This window comes from Vipera berus (genome assembly GCF_964194415.1).
Source record: "Vipera berus genome assembly, chromosome: 3".
NCBI classification, from domain to species: Eukaryota; Metazoa; Chordata; class Lepidosauria; order Squamata; family Viperidae; genus Vipera; species Vipera berus.
This window is the reverse complement of record NC_138204.1, coordinates 203557511-203572575: the sequence shown is the minus strand read 5'-3', so window position 1 is coordinate 203572575 and position 15065 is coordinate 203557511. Positions and strand designations below refer to the sequence as shown.

General features: G+C 41.8%; 1 protein-coding gene across 2 annotated transcripts in view; it reads left to right on the top strand.

Moving 5' to 3' along the window:
* KLHL38 (kelch like family member 38) overlaps nucleotides 1-13849 on the top strand; it is a gene marked incomplete at its 5' end in the record, with an annotated part of 32222 nt that extends 18373 nt beyond the window's left edge. The window contains 2 exons of one of the 2 annotated variants that reach the window (XR_014026066.1): nucleotides 13168-13279; nucleotides 13405-13849. Of the gene's footprint in view, nucleotides 1-13167; nucleotides 13281-13404 lie in introns of those variants that run through there. The other variant, XR_014026067.1, reaches the window with a different exon arrangement.
* Nucleotides 13850-15065: the final 1216 nt, after the last annotated feature.

Genomic DNA, 15065 nt, shown 5'->3' with positions numbered 1-15065 from the left:
CTGTAGTCACAACAATGACAGCTCATATTTGTTAGCAATCCAAAAAAAATTACATATATATATATATATGGCATGGATTTATGACGGTTGCATGCGATCACCTTTTGCCGCCTACTGACAAGGAAAGTCAATGGGGAAGTCGGATTCACTTAACAACCATATTACTAACTTCGCAACTGTAGTGGTTCACTTAACAACTGTGATTAGAAAAGTCATAAAATGAAACACAAAACTCAGTTAACAATTATCTTGCTTGAGAAGGTCGTAAGTCGAGGACTACCTCTACTATTGCCTGCTCTAGATCAGAAGTCCCCAACCTTTTGGGCACCAGTGACCTGTTCTGTGGAGAAAGGATTTTCCACAGATCAGAGTGCGTGGTTTTGTGTGCTGCCTGCATTCCATGGAGAGGGCTTTGCTTGTTTGTGCGGACTGGTTTCCAGCATGCCATAGCCCAGTACCGGTCCACGGACTGGGGGTTGCAGACCCCTGTTCTAGATGCCTTGAACTTTGCAATGAGCTCTATAGCCTTAGGAGTTCTCTGGTGGTCTCATACGCAAGTACCAAGTCAAGGTGGACCCTGCTTTCAAAGGTCAGCCACGATTGGGTTGATTTTCTAATGATATAGCAGACTGGAAGATATGCAGCCATATCAGAAGAGAAGAGATAGATGGAAGATTTCCATCATTTTTTTTTTAAAATGACTATATAGTTATTTAGGCCGTACGTTGTATGGGAGCACATAATTGAGAATTAGAAAAAAGAATAAAGGTAAAGGTTCCCCCGCACATGCATGCTAGTCGTTTCCAACTCTAGGGGCCGGTGCTCATCTCCGTTTCAAAGCTGAAGAGCCAGCACCTGTCCGAGGACATCTCCGTGGTCATGTGGCCGGCATGACTAGACGCCAAAGGCGCACGGAACGCTGTTACCTTCCCACCGTAGTGGTCCCTATTTTTCTACTTGCATTTTTACGTGTTTTCGAACTGCTAGGTTGGCAGAAGCTGGGATGAGTAACAGGCGCTCACTCTGTTACGCGGCACTCGGGATTCGACCTGCCAAACTGCTGACCTTCTAATCGACAAGCTCAGCATCCTAACCCCCTGAGCCACTGCGTCCCTTAAATTAGTTTGTTATCTACTAAAAAAGAATAAGGAGGAGTAAAATTACAAGTGTAAGAAAGATCTACGTGAATAAGAAAAGAGGAAGAAAAAAGAACACAATAAAGAGAAAAGTCAAGTGATTTCCAACTTTTATCACAACTATAAACACACTCAGTAACTCTTCACCCTCTCTAAAGTTATCAATATTTATTTCTCCATCCCATATTGATCCATCTCTTATCTATAAACTGATCCATAAAGGATAATCTTTTCAGTCCTGGTGTCAGCAAAAAGTCCATAAAAGAGTAGCCAGAAGCAGTGAGATATCTTATTTTAACTTTGATCAATTAAATCCACTTTCTATTCCTTCCGTTTATTTCTAACAGATTTATTTTTTAGTGCATTCAAATATGAGCAGACCCCATGTTCATAAGATTTCATTTTGTAATAGTTCTTCAAAACTCACTCATTTTGAAATTGGCTCATTTTGAAATTGGATATACTAGGGAGAAGCTGCTACTCTAGATAGTCCTTGACTTATGACCACAGTTGGGAACAGAATTTCCGTTATTAAGCAATGTGATTGTTAGGTGAATTGCACCCCATGTAATGACCTTTTGTTGCAGTGTCAAGTGAATCACAAGCTCATTAAATAAACCTAGCTTCCTCCATTGACTCTGCTGGTCAGAGACTGGCTGAGAAGGTCACAAATGCTGATCACATGACTTCAGGATGCTGCAACTGTTGTAAATACATGCCAGTCGCCAAGCATCTGAATTTTGATCATGTAACTGGGAATGCTACAACGAGCGCGAGAATTGATTGTAAGTCACTTTTTTCAGTGCTGTTGTAACTTTGAATGGTCGTTAAATGAATTATTGTAGATCAACAGCTGCTTGGAATCCCGCACTGGGAGGTTTGGGTCTAAGGCAGGGGCCTTCAAACTTGGCCCTTTTATGACTTGTGGACTTCAACTCCCAGAATTCCTCAGCCAGGCACGCTGGCTGAGGAATTCTGGGAATTGAAGTCCGCAAGTCATAAAAGGGCCAAGTTTGAAGACCCCTAGTCTAAGGTTTAAAGGTGCACTGCCAATGATATAAAAGAGCCTCTCCATGGAGATCTGGCTAGCTCCCTCATTGCTGGTCTTTTGGAAGCTCTTGAAGACCAAGCTATTTTTGAGATAGTCTTCTTCTATTCTGAATTTAATTTTATTTTGCACGGTTTTGTTTTCAGATTGTTGTATTGTCAGAGCAGGTTTTATTATTTTTTACTTTTTACCATATATGGTTTAATTTTTTTCTATGTAAGTGGCCAAAAGACTTTTTAATTGTAGCAGCATGGAAATATGTTTAATAAATAAGTAAGTAAAATAAACATGAGGACAATAGAATCCTTGCATTTAAGTTTTCCAATAAGCTGCCCCTGAACCCAAATTCAGCTGCCAAAACAAACTACCTTTGTTAATTTTAAGTTCCATGAGCTTGTCATAAACTCTTCTATTCACACACCACACCAAACTTTGATTTGTTTAATAAGTTACATTCAGCCAGAATTGTAACAGCATACTAGAAACCAGAGCCTATACATCACAAGGACTGGATTTGCACAATCAAAAGCAAACAGACTTACATTATGGCTCATCATGATAATATAAATCAAGTTTATACATTGTCCAGCCCTGTTACTCACAATCTCCTGTAACACGCATAGTTCCACAATTACCTTTAAAAAATTTTAGACATCAAAGCAATCAAAATTCATCTGAAAAATCTGTTTTCTGTTTTGTGCCTGGCATATTATGTATGTTAAATATCCACTGTTAGAATTAGCCACCAGAGAGTAAATACCATCCACAGAGCAAGGATAAGAAGGCCTTTCATATCAGCAACTATACCAAGATCCTTTTTTATGCCTCTGTATCTGAAAACAAAAGCCAGTGGAAGCAACTGATTGTACACAAACATTGCTCCAGGACAGAACGTTACAGCATCATGTGTCTTTGGGAAGATTATGGAACTAGTCCAACAACTGCCTGCAAAAAGCCACCACAGTTGAGAAATGCAGAACACACTAGAATAGCTGGGGAGAAAAAGTTAATTGAGTGTGTGAATTAGACTAAAGCATGGCCTCTCCTTGGTCAGGGAGACAAACAGAATAACTGAATAACAGAGTTGGAACTGACCTCCGGAGGTCTTCAAGTCCAATCCCCAGATTCAAGTATAGAGCCACTGACCAGCACTCTTTGGGTGCATTGATTCTATCAACTGTGAGTTCTTTTAACAAGAATTTCACCTACTTTTTAAACTCGGCAACTTTAAGTTGAGGTCCACACATCTTAAAGTGGCCAAGTTTGAAAAAAACACTGATCTTGTTTTAGGCTTTTATCGAAGAAAGTTTCATGACTTTGCTGAGATCCAGGCACATACGATCTACATCATTCCTCTGGTCAGTTAATAACAGAATAACAGAGTTGGAAGGGACCTTGGAGGTCTTCCAGTCCAACCTCTTGCTCAAGTAGGAAACACTGATACTCATATCCCCTGCTGAAGATGTTACCTAGCCTGGTAACAACATGTTCAGAAATCAACCCACAAGCTCGGAGACATTTTCCATTATTGCAAACTCTGTAACACTTCAGACAAATAGTTGTCCAATCTCTTCTTAAAAACCTCCAGTGTTGGAGCACCCACAACTTCTGGAGGCTAATAATTGTTCTCACTGTCAGGAAATTTCTCCTTAGTTCTAGGTTGCTTCTCTCCTTTCCATCCATTGCTTCTTGTCCTGCCTTCAGGTGCTTTGGAGAATAGGTTGACCCCCTCTTCTTTGTGGCAGATATGGGAACACCACTATCATGTCACACACACACACACACACACACACACTCCTTCTTGTAGATCTGAGCTTCAGATTAATCCAAGCCTGTCTGGAGTGAGCTGTTTTCATCTAACATTCTTGTTCCTTAGGGATAAATTAGATATCTTTGGGTTTTCGGTCTCTTCTTTAGCAACACCATGACACTAGGTGTAGTGATGAAAAGGATTTGGACAGAAAGCAAAGATCCTGTTGAGAGAAAGAAGGAGTTCACAGCCATTATTATCTAAGAAGGTGGACCTATCAGATTACTGACCTGGAATTCAATCTGAAAAACTACTGCTCTTCTTTCAAGATCTTGAGATTCTAGAAGCTCTGCCCCCCCCCCCAAATCATGGAAAGAACAGGTTTAGAGAAAGCTGACCCTTTCCAACTGTCTGACCACTATTTTCCAGGACCTAGTAAGAAGGTTGTTACTATCACCTGTTGCTACCTAATCCATTAAAAACTAGAAATATGAGATATTGAGCCTGACACATCCTGCCTCCAATTCATGTGCTTTAGTTCTCAAGTAATCTTCTTGGATGGGGCTAAGGAGCTAACTTGAACATTCCAGGAGTGTGCAACTTCGACCCATACCTTTACTTGGCCTTTGCATGATGTTTTGGGGGCTCTAAAAATGAGTGGGGTCAGGATAAACCTTGATCACGTGAAGTATTAATACCACTTTACAATGCCTTGGTAAGGCCACACTTGGAATACTGCATCCAGTTTTGGTCACCACGAGGTAAAAAAGATGTTGAGACTCAAGAAAGAGTACAGAGAAGAGCAACAAAGATGATTAGGGGGCTGGAGGCTAAAACTTACAAGGAACGGCTGCTGGAATTGGGTATGTCTAGTTTAATGAAGAGAAGGACTAGGAGTGACATGATAGCAGTTTTCCAATATCTCAGGGGCTGCCACAAAGAAGAGGGAGTCAAGCTATTCTCCAAAGTGCCCGAAGGCAGGACAAGAAGCAATGGATGAAAGGAGAGAAGCAACCTAGAACTAAGGAGAAATTTCCTGAGAGTGAGAACAAATGGAACAACCTGCCTCCAGAAGTTGTGAATGCTCCACCACTGGAAGTTTTTAAGAAGAGACTGGCCAGCCACTTGTCTGAAATGGTATAGGGTTTCCTGCCTGAGCAGGGGGTTGGACTAGATGACCTCCAAGGTCCCTTCCAACTTTACTCTTATTATGATTATGATTGATTTGATCTCATTTCATTTGCAGTTAAATTCAGTTAAGTATTGTCCAACTTTCAGTGATCTCCAGGAGCTGTATCCAAGGCTTTAAATGACCAAAAAAGGCCTGCGGTCTTGATTGTACACCTCTACACTGTACTTTGAAATCAAGTTGAGTCACTCTTGAAGCTGCTACTTATTCCATAATACAAATATCTGTAAAGTGGGTTAGGATACTGAGCTTGTCGATCAGAAGATCGGCAGTTTGGTGGGTCGAATCCCGAGTGCCGCGTAACAGAGTGAGCGCCTGTTACTCGTCCCAGCTTCTGCCAACCTAGCAGTTCGAAAGCACGTAAAAAATGCAAGTAGAAAAATAAGGACCACTACGGTGGGAAGGTAACAGCGTTCTGTGCGCCTTTGGCATCTAGTCATGCCGGCCACATGACCACGGAGACGTCCTCGGACAAGCGCTGGCTCTTCGGCTTTGAAACGGAGATGAGCACCGGCCCCTAGAGTCGGAAACGACTAGCACACATGTGTGGGGAACCTTTACCTTTTACTATATTGCCATTAAAGTTGGCTGCACGTGGACCGGCAACATAGATTTTTAAAAAAATGATAGTGACCAGAAAACTAATTTGCTTTACAAAAGTGGGAAAGCTTTAACCCTAGGGTATTTTTTTAATAAAAAAAATCAAATGGTTTAATTCTGCATTCAATATTGGGAAAACAAAGGTTGAGTTCATCTGACCTGTGGAACATGCAAAACACCAGTCTACAATTAGCTCAAAGAGCAAAATAATTTCACACATTGCTGTTTCCATAAACTCACACGTGGAATAAAAACTGACCAGAATCTTATGAATGAGTCTCAGAGATTCAATTGGAAATCTGAACCCAATTGCAGCAGCTACTTCTGCTGGTGAAAGCAGAATCAGAATCAGAATAGAGCTGGGAGGGACCTTGGAGGTCTTCTAGTCCAGCCCCCTGCTCCAGCAGAAAACCCTATACAATTTCAGACGAGTGGCTGTCCAGTCTCTTCTTAAAAACCTCTAACGATGAAGCACCTACAACGTCTGAAGGCGAGCTGTTCCACTGGTTAATTATCCTTATTGTTTGGAAGTTTCTCCTTAATTCTAGATTGCTTCTTTCCTTGATTAGTTTCCATCCCTTGTTTCTTGTCTTGCCTTCTGGTGCTTTGGAAAATAAGTTGACCGCCCCCTTCTTGTGTCAGCCTCTCAAATACTGGAACACTGCTATCATGTGCCCCCCTAGTCCTTCTTTTCTGTAGACTGGCCATTCTCAAATTCTGCAACCGTTCTTCATATGTTTTAGTCTCCAGACCTTTAATCATCCTAGTTGCTCTTCTTTGCACTTTTTCCAAAGTCTCAACATCTGTTTTGTAATGTGGTGACCAAAACTGGATGCAGTATCTGAGGGGTGGCCTTAATAAGGCTTTATCAAGTGGTACTAATACATGTAGTTTAGATTCTATGCCTCTGTTTATACAACCAAGGATTGAATTTCAAGGAAGATTTCTTTCCAAAGTTTGCGGCCACTTTGCCATGCAATCTGAAACCTCCATGATTTTTCCCTCCACTAGTAAAATGTGTACAGATTGTCCTGAACATATAATTGGAGAATTTCCATTGATAAGTAAAGCAAGTGAGCCACGCCTGATTTTGAGACTCTTGAAAGTGTGCAAAGAAGAGCAACAATGATGATTAGGGGACTTGAGGCTGAAACATATAAGGAACGGTTGCAGGAATTGAGTATGTCTAGTTTAATGAAAAGAAGGGACACAGTGGATCAGTGGGGTAGGACGCTGAGCTTGTCGATCAGAAGATCGGCAGTTTGGCAGGTCGAATCCCGAGTGCCGTGTAACAGAGTGAGCGCCTGTTACTTGTCCCAGCTTCTGCCAACCTAGCAGTTCGAAAGCACGTAAAAATGCAAGTAGAAAAATAGGGACCACTACGGTGGGAAGGTAACAGCGTTCCATGCACCTTTGGCATCTAGTCATGCTGGCCACATGACCACGGAGACGTCCTCGGACAAGCGCTGGCTCTTCGGCTTTGAAACGGAGATGAGCACCGCCCCCTAGAGTTGGAAACGACTAGCACGCATGTGCGGGGGAACCTTTACCTTTACTTTAGTTTAATGAAAAGAAGGACTAGGGCTGACATGATAGCATTGTTCCAATATTTTTTTTTAATTCCATTTATATCCCGCCCTTCTCCGAAGACTCAGGGCGCCTTACAAGCTTATCAGTAGCCTTCATTCTATGTATATGCCTGCTTATTAGGGCTTTCACACACACCCCAAGCGGCATTATTACAAAGTCAGCTTAATTGCCCCCAACAATCTGGGTCCTCATATTTGAGGGGCTCCCACAAAGAAGAGGGGGCCAACCTATTTTCCAAAGCACCAGAAGGCAGGACAAGAAGAAATGGATGGAAACTAATCAAGGAGACATCTAATCTAGAACTAAGGAGAAATTTCCTAACGAAATAATTAATAGTGGAATGTTTGCCTCCAGAAGTTGTGGGCGCTACATGGGTGGATTTTAAGAAGACTTTGGATAACCATTTGTCTGAAATGTTATAGGATTTCCTGCTTAAACAGGGGGTTGGACTAGAACAGGGGTCTTCAAACTTGGCCTTTTTATGACTTGTGGACTTCAACTCCCAAATTCCTCAGCCAGCATGTCATAAAAGGACCAAGTTTGAAGAGCCCTGGACTAGAAGATCTCCAAGGTCCCTTCCAACTCTTGTTCTGTATCTTTTTTGCCATAATTGTTAAGTGAATCACTGCAGCTTTTAAGTCAGTCATGACGCTGTTAAGTTAATCCAACTTCCCCCGCCAACTTTGTTAGTCAGAACTCAACTGGGAAGGTCACAAATGGCGATCATTTGACCCCAGGACACTGAATCATAAATACATGCCACTTGCCAAGCAGCCAAATTTTGATCACATGACTGTGGAGGGTGATGTGACAGTTGTAAGTGTGAAGCTCAATTGCTAGTCACATTTTTCAATGCTTTTTTTTAACTTTGAACAGTTGCTAAAAGAATGGTTGTAAGTTGTAAGACCACTTGTAGTGAAAAATGCCAATATATTCTTTCCCTTTGCATGCGTCCATCAGGCTGATAGCTAATTTGGAATAAGAACCACCGAAGGACACTGACTAGCTAGTATTTATAATGGTTACATTCTTTTTTTCAGGAACTCAAAATGGTACACATTGTTCTCTCCCTATTCTTCAGCTCAGGGTTGATCAGATGGTTAGATTTAGATCAGGGGTCTTCAAACCTGGCTCTTTTATGACTTGTGGACTTCAACTCCCAGAATTCCTCAGCCAGGCCCTGATTTAGATAGTTAGATCAGAAATATCAAGGGTGTCTGCAGAGGATGGTCCAAAAAGTCAAGATGGCAGGTCTGCACTTTTTTTTATGAGCATCATATATTTTTCTTATCTACCACAAATACTCTGAGAGGTATCCACAAATCATGAAGAATCAAAAGACAGATGCTGTCTGTGGTGGTCCAAGTGCCAATCCTTTAATACATATCATGCGATGTCATGAGCTCACACAAGAGTTGGGGCTTGCATTGCAATGGTGCAACATTGCCTCTGTCATTCCTTACCAAGGGATCTTCAGTTGATCTCAGCAAAGGGAGTATTTTGGGGGAAAAGGGTCCCCAAAATCAGGATGGCACCTGTGAGCACACGAACAACACCCCACCTCTTGCTTCTGTATATCACAACCCCTCAAAATGGGCAGTGCTTGCATTGTGGAAGCATCTTCTGGACATTTTTGGACCTCCATGTGGACATTACTGATTGTTGGTGTAGCTGGTGAGAAAGAAAAGGGGGGGGTTAAGTAAGCATCCCTCCTTCCCATTTGTCCCTCAGTCTTAAAAATATGTTCAATGGCTGCCAACCTGGGATAGCAGTTGTTTAACTCTGATTCGTAGATTGTAAGTTATTGATACGCCCAAACTTTGATTGTGAGCATGTTTGCTTAAGAGAAAATAAATTTTCCTGAGTAGCATTGATTCCTAAGCAAGGATGCAAGGGCTATACCACTTATGTCCCATGCAATGAAATCGGACTGAACGTCTGAATAAAACTGCTTAAGATTGCACACCACCAATCTGGGATCTCGGAGGATTGGAGTTGTGAGTCTAGTATCCAGCATCTCAGTCTGAAAAAATATTTAAATGGAAAATAAAGATGGGAGGAGGGGCTATTTTGTTTTGGGTTGTTTTTTTCTTTCTTTCCACGCAGATGATTCCTTGGCACAGAATTGTTCAGAAGGAGCAAGCAAACAAGTCTCCAATGTCTCATTTTGTTTTCTATTTTGAGAAATCACACTTGGCATACATTATAAAGTTTTGCTGTGTTCCCAGGCAGGGACTTTTCTTGGGGAGGAAAGTAGAGAAGAAGAGCTGAGCTCTGAAAAATCGCTTTAGAAAAACCCCACATTTTTCTTTTGTTTTTGGTTAGGAAGCACGATTGACCACAGAAGGGAGGGAGGGTGTCTCTTTCCGGCATCTGGCAATAGTTGAAATTCAGATCTTTTCAGAAGTCTGGGATGACGTTAGGATTAGGCCCAGGGAAAACACACTGACTTTAGTTTCTCACCAGTGAGTTAGAATAGCTCATACCCCTCTAACCGTGGCGTGAATGCATCCCGGGAACAATGCATCTTCATGGCACAGCCCTCATCTCGTGAGCAGCTTCGTCTTAGCAGTTCCAGTTTTTAAGTAGAGGGTTTGTTTTTCCTCTTTTCCAGGCATAATTGTTGCCTTAGGTATGATTCAGCTGACTTCAGTAATGATGTGGTTGATGACATAATCAGGTGCTGGGCATCTGCCCAGTTTTTAACCAGCCAATTTAACTGTTGGAGACACACTTTCCTTTCCAGTTGCTGAACGGGGCCTTCCACAGCTTTTAGCTCAGGATTGCAGGAGAGACTGCATACAGGTAATCCTTGACTTACAGCCATTCGTTTAGTGACCATTCGGAGTTTCAACAGCACTGAAAAAAGTGGCTGTTTTCACACTTATCGCCACTGCAGCATCCCCAAGGTCACGTGTTCAAAATTCGGACGCTTGGCAACTGGCATGTATTTATGACGGTTGCAATGTCCCGGAGTCATGTGATCCCCTTTTGCGACCTTCTGACGAGCAAAGTCAATGGGGAAGCCAAATTCACTTAGCAACCGTGTAACTGACTTTAACAGTTGTGGTGATTCACTTAACAACTGTGGCAAGAAAGGTTGTGAAGTGGGACAAAACTCACTTAACAACTGTCCGGCTTAGTGATGGAAATTTGGGGCCCATTTCTGGGTCATAAGATGAGGATTCCCTACTGTATATCTGGCACTCCTATAGGCACCTACCTGCATAATGCCTGATTGTGGTATTCCAAAGGACTAGTCCAGCCTTATACTGGCTTCTTACACACAGTATATAGGTTTAGCGTTTTTATGATAGAGCAGATCTGTTTGTTGAAGACGGGTGTAGTTCCTCTTTGAAAGAATACTGCGCTGGTCTTTAAATACTTGAGATTAGGGCTAGGATTAGGCTTCTGTATTATTTAACTCTTTTTTAACTTTTGTACATTGTATTTTTACTGTATTTGCCCTGTACACCGCCCTGAGTCCTTCGGGAGAAGGGCGGTATAGAAATTAAATTATTATTATTATTATTATTATTATTATTATTATTATTATTATTATTATTATTATTATTATTATTATTATTGTTGTTGTTGTTGTTGTTGTTGTTGTTGTTGTTGTTGTTATTATTATTATTATTATTATTATTATTATTATTATTATTATTATTATTATTCTCTTTCACAGACTGGTGCTTTGGCCTTGAAATTAAAGCTTGGTGGTGCCAGCTGTGTGATGCTGGTTCTTTTACCTATGAATGCCCTGTGGATTTTTCATTGTTTTTGCTAACAAGTAGTTTCATGTTGCTTTGTTCCTTGTTTTTATTAATTTGGACAGGGAGGACAAGTTTCCTTCCTCCATTTGCTACTTCTAGGCACTGCTGGCGATTCACTGCCATTCTTGCAATATGAGTCAAGACCTTGTGATTTATTGCTCCCTTTCAGTCTGTCAGTCAAGTTATTTTTGAACACAGGCTTAACACTCTTCCAGAACAGACACATGCTCAGAAAAGTGACGGGTGGCAGGTGCTGTTTCACCTCCATGCCTGTGATCTGTGGTTAGACAAGAAAGATGAACCAACCAAGCCCTGCCTTTCCTTGCTTTTGCTTATCTTCACGCCATCATATGTCAAGAGAGCAATTGATGATTGTTTGAGAAGAGAAGCTAAGGCAGGAACATCCATTATCGCTTCCTTTAACACTTCCTTCATTTCAACATTGAGAACAGCCCCAATCTCTGGCTTTCCAGATAGGCAGAAGAGAACTATGCAAAGAGAACAAAGTGGCTTATGCTGGCATTCAAGTAGACCTCAATTTACAGCCATTCATTTAGTAACCCAAGTTACAATGGCAATGAAAAAGGCAACTTATGAATGTTTTTTCATACTTATTGCAGCACCCCTGAGGCCACGTGATCAATATTCAGACTCTAGGCAACTGGTTCATATCTATGGTAGTGTCAAGGTAATAATTTAACAGCTAACCAGCTTATGTAATGAAAGATGTAGGATGTAATGATGGGAATGACTCAGCAGGGTCTGTGTCTCTTTAAGAGCAAGCAGGCTATGTGTCTCTTTAAGAGCCTTTGTATAAAAGGGAAGGCTCCGCAGATGTGTTCTCTCTCTTCCGTTTCCTGCTGTAATTGTGATTTGTTGGATCCTGCTGTATTAGCATGTGTATGTATATTGTTCCTGGTGTATGATATTGTAGATACTGTAAGATAAACCACCATTTAATATAGACCACTGTTTACTGTATTTACTCCTGGGTTATCTTGCACAATAAGACTGTGCATGCTCTGACAGATAGTTGCAGTGGCCCAGGGACATGTGATCACCTTTTGCGATCTTCTGACAAGTAAAGTCAATGGGGAAGCCTGATCAACTTAACATCTGAGTTACTAACTTAACAGCCGCAGTGATTCACTCAACAATTGTGGCAAGAAAGGTCATGAAATGGGGCAAAAGTCACTTAACAATTGTCTCGCTTAGCAACAGAAATGTTGGGCTCAGTTGTGGTCATAAGTCAAAGACTACCCATATTGTAAGGATACATATTCTTAAAGTTGTTGGATCATTGTTGTAGGAAAAGAATAGAAATGAGGACAGTCTTTATATCACTTCTGTGATAGGTGAAGCTATGAAGACTCTATAAAGAACTAATGGGGAAATAAATTTAGAAGGCAATGTCTACTATGACATGTTGAGTTGTTTTCTCCAACCTGCCTCTCTCTGGAGGGACAGGACTACAATGACCATCAGTCCCAGTGGAGAGAACCCGAGGGTACAGAACTCACTGAATAAACCATGACTGGTGCCAACATATTCAGCCATTAACTATGTTCTGTAAATCACAAAGACTGAGTTCATGGAACAGATAAGGCCAAAGTAAGGCAAGCCACAAGATGGCTTAACACAATGTTGGTTCCAATCTTTTGACTCAGGACCAAAACATGGCTGAGGCATCTCACAGCCATCCTGATGGTATGATGGTTTCACCCGCGGACTGGGCTACAATAGGAAAGCATATCTAAGCAAATCCAACTTAAACTTGTAAAACATTGCTGTTAAGAGGATAAAAATGATTGGTGTGGCACCTTAAGCTCCTTAGGAGAAAAAAACCAACCCAAGAAAGTCCAGAACTAAAGAAGCTTTTTGGATGAGAAGTTAAATGTTCGGCAGTTCAATTCTCACCGGCTCCAGGTTGACTCAGCCTGCCATTCTTCTGAGGTCGGTAAAATGAGGACCCAGATTGTGAGGGGCAATATGCTGACTCTGTAACTTCCTTAGAGAGGACTGTAAAAACACTATGAAGCGGTATATAAGTCTAAGTGCTATTGCTATTGTTTTCAAAGGAAAAAAACCAAGAAAGTCCAGAACTAAAGAAGCTTTTTGGATGAGAAGTTAAATGTTCGGCAGTTCAATTCTCACCGGCTCCAGGTTGACTCAGCCTGCCATTCTTCTGAGGTCGGTAAAATGAGGACCCAGATTGTGAGGGGCAATATGCTGACTCTGTAACTTCCTTAGAGAGTACTGTAAAAACACTATGAAGCAGTATATAAGTCTAAGTGCTATTGCTATTGTTTTCACAGGAAAAAAACCAAGAAAGTCCAGTACTGAAGAAGCTATTTGGATGAGAAGTTAAATGTTTTCAAAGAAAAAAATCAAGAAAGTCCAGTTGTCTTTGTGGGGGGAGGGGAAACACCTTTGGGACACCAGGATGGAGTGCTCCTGATCCACCCTATGTGCTAGTCCGGGGAATTGCCAGTCCACTGTAACGTATTGGTATTTTACTTGAACTGTTTCATGTGTCTGTTTGAATGCTGCTTAAGGTTGCTCAATTGGTGTGTCTGTGTAACGGTCACTGACTTGCCAGACTTGCTGTCTCCAAGAAGATCATTGGATGATTTTGGGCGGGAATGGGTTCCTTTAAACCTATTGGCCGCCACCTACCTAGTAGCCAACTGTATAAGTAGCTGCGTAGAAGCCTCTGATTCAGTTCTGTTCCTGTTTGCCTCAATAAAGCAATGTTCCTGTTTGCAACCTCTCGTCTCGCTTACTGCCTCCAAAGAGTTGACTACACAACATCCACCATAACATAAGTAGTGTGCTTTAACTTGCACGAACAAAAGAAAAAGATTGTTTTTGGGTTATTGTTTCCTTTTGTGCAAAAGCAATGAAGCAACTGCCTCTGAATTTGCACTGGGGCCAGCCGTTCCCATTTCCCATATTTTTGTTTACTAACAGGGTATTAATCAAATATTTGCTGTCAGATGCTCTTCCAATACTTTGGACCTGGGATAGGCTGGGCAGAAGAAAGACACAACATTTAGAATCAGCCCCTGACATTTGGGGGGCAATTCAGCTCAGATGTTTGCTTTGATGCTTGACTTTCATATTAATTGTAATGGACTCTTCTTATCTTCCTCCAAGAAAAATGTGCCAGGTGCCTTCTTTGGGTTTGGAACACACTGTTCTTGCACAACTCTTGACCACAACAGAAGATGCACAAAGTAACAGCAGCTGTCCTTAGGATTTCTGTTTGTCTTTGCCATTTTTCATTGCCCCCAGAGCCAAATGTCCGTACTCTTGGTGTGTGGGCTATAGAAGCAGCCTATCCAAGCAAAGACAGCAGAAGAAACTCAGTTCTAGAAGAACAGCCTTTAGAAAACAATACTGTAATCCTCTCCTAATCCTGTAGCTTCAACAATGACCGATCCACCATGAAGTGGCTAACACATGTTTACATTTGGCAGTATGTTCATAGTAGCACCTTTGCCAAATAGTGTAAACATTTGCGATTATTCACTCCCCAAGAAAAACTTATATTTTGCTTTGGAGCCAGCAAGAGGTATGTGATAGCTATTATTCATGCCATGAAAGAACAACGGCATCAAACCATATTTATTGCTCGGTTAAACTAAGGGACGCGGTGGCTCAGTGGGTTAGGACGCTGAGCTTGTCGATCAGAAAGTCGGCAGTTTGGCGGGTCGAATCCCGAGTGCCGCGTAACAGAGTGAGCGCCTGTTACTCGTCCCAGCTTCTGCCAACCTAGCAGTTCGAAAGCACATAAAAAGGCAAGTAGAAAAATAGGGACCACTCTGGTGGGAAAGTAACAGCGTTCCGTGCGCCTTTGGTGTCTAGTCATGCCGGCCACATGACCACAGAGATGTCCTCGGACAAGCGCTGGCTCTTCGGCTTTGAAACGGAGATGAGCACCGGCCCCTAGAGTTGGAAACGACTAGCACGCATG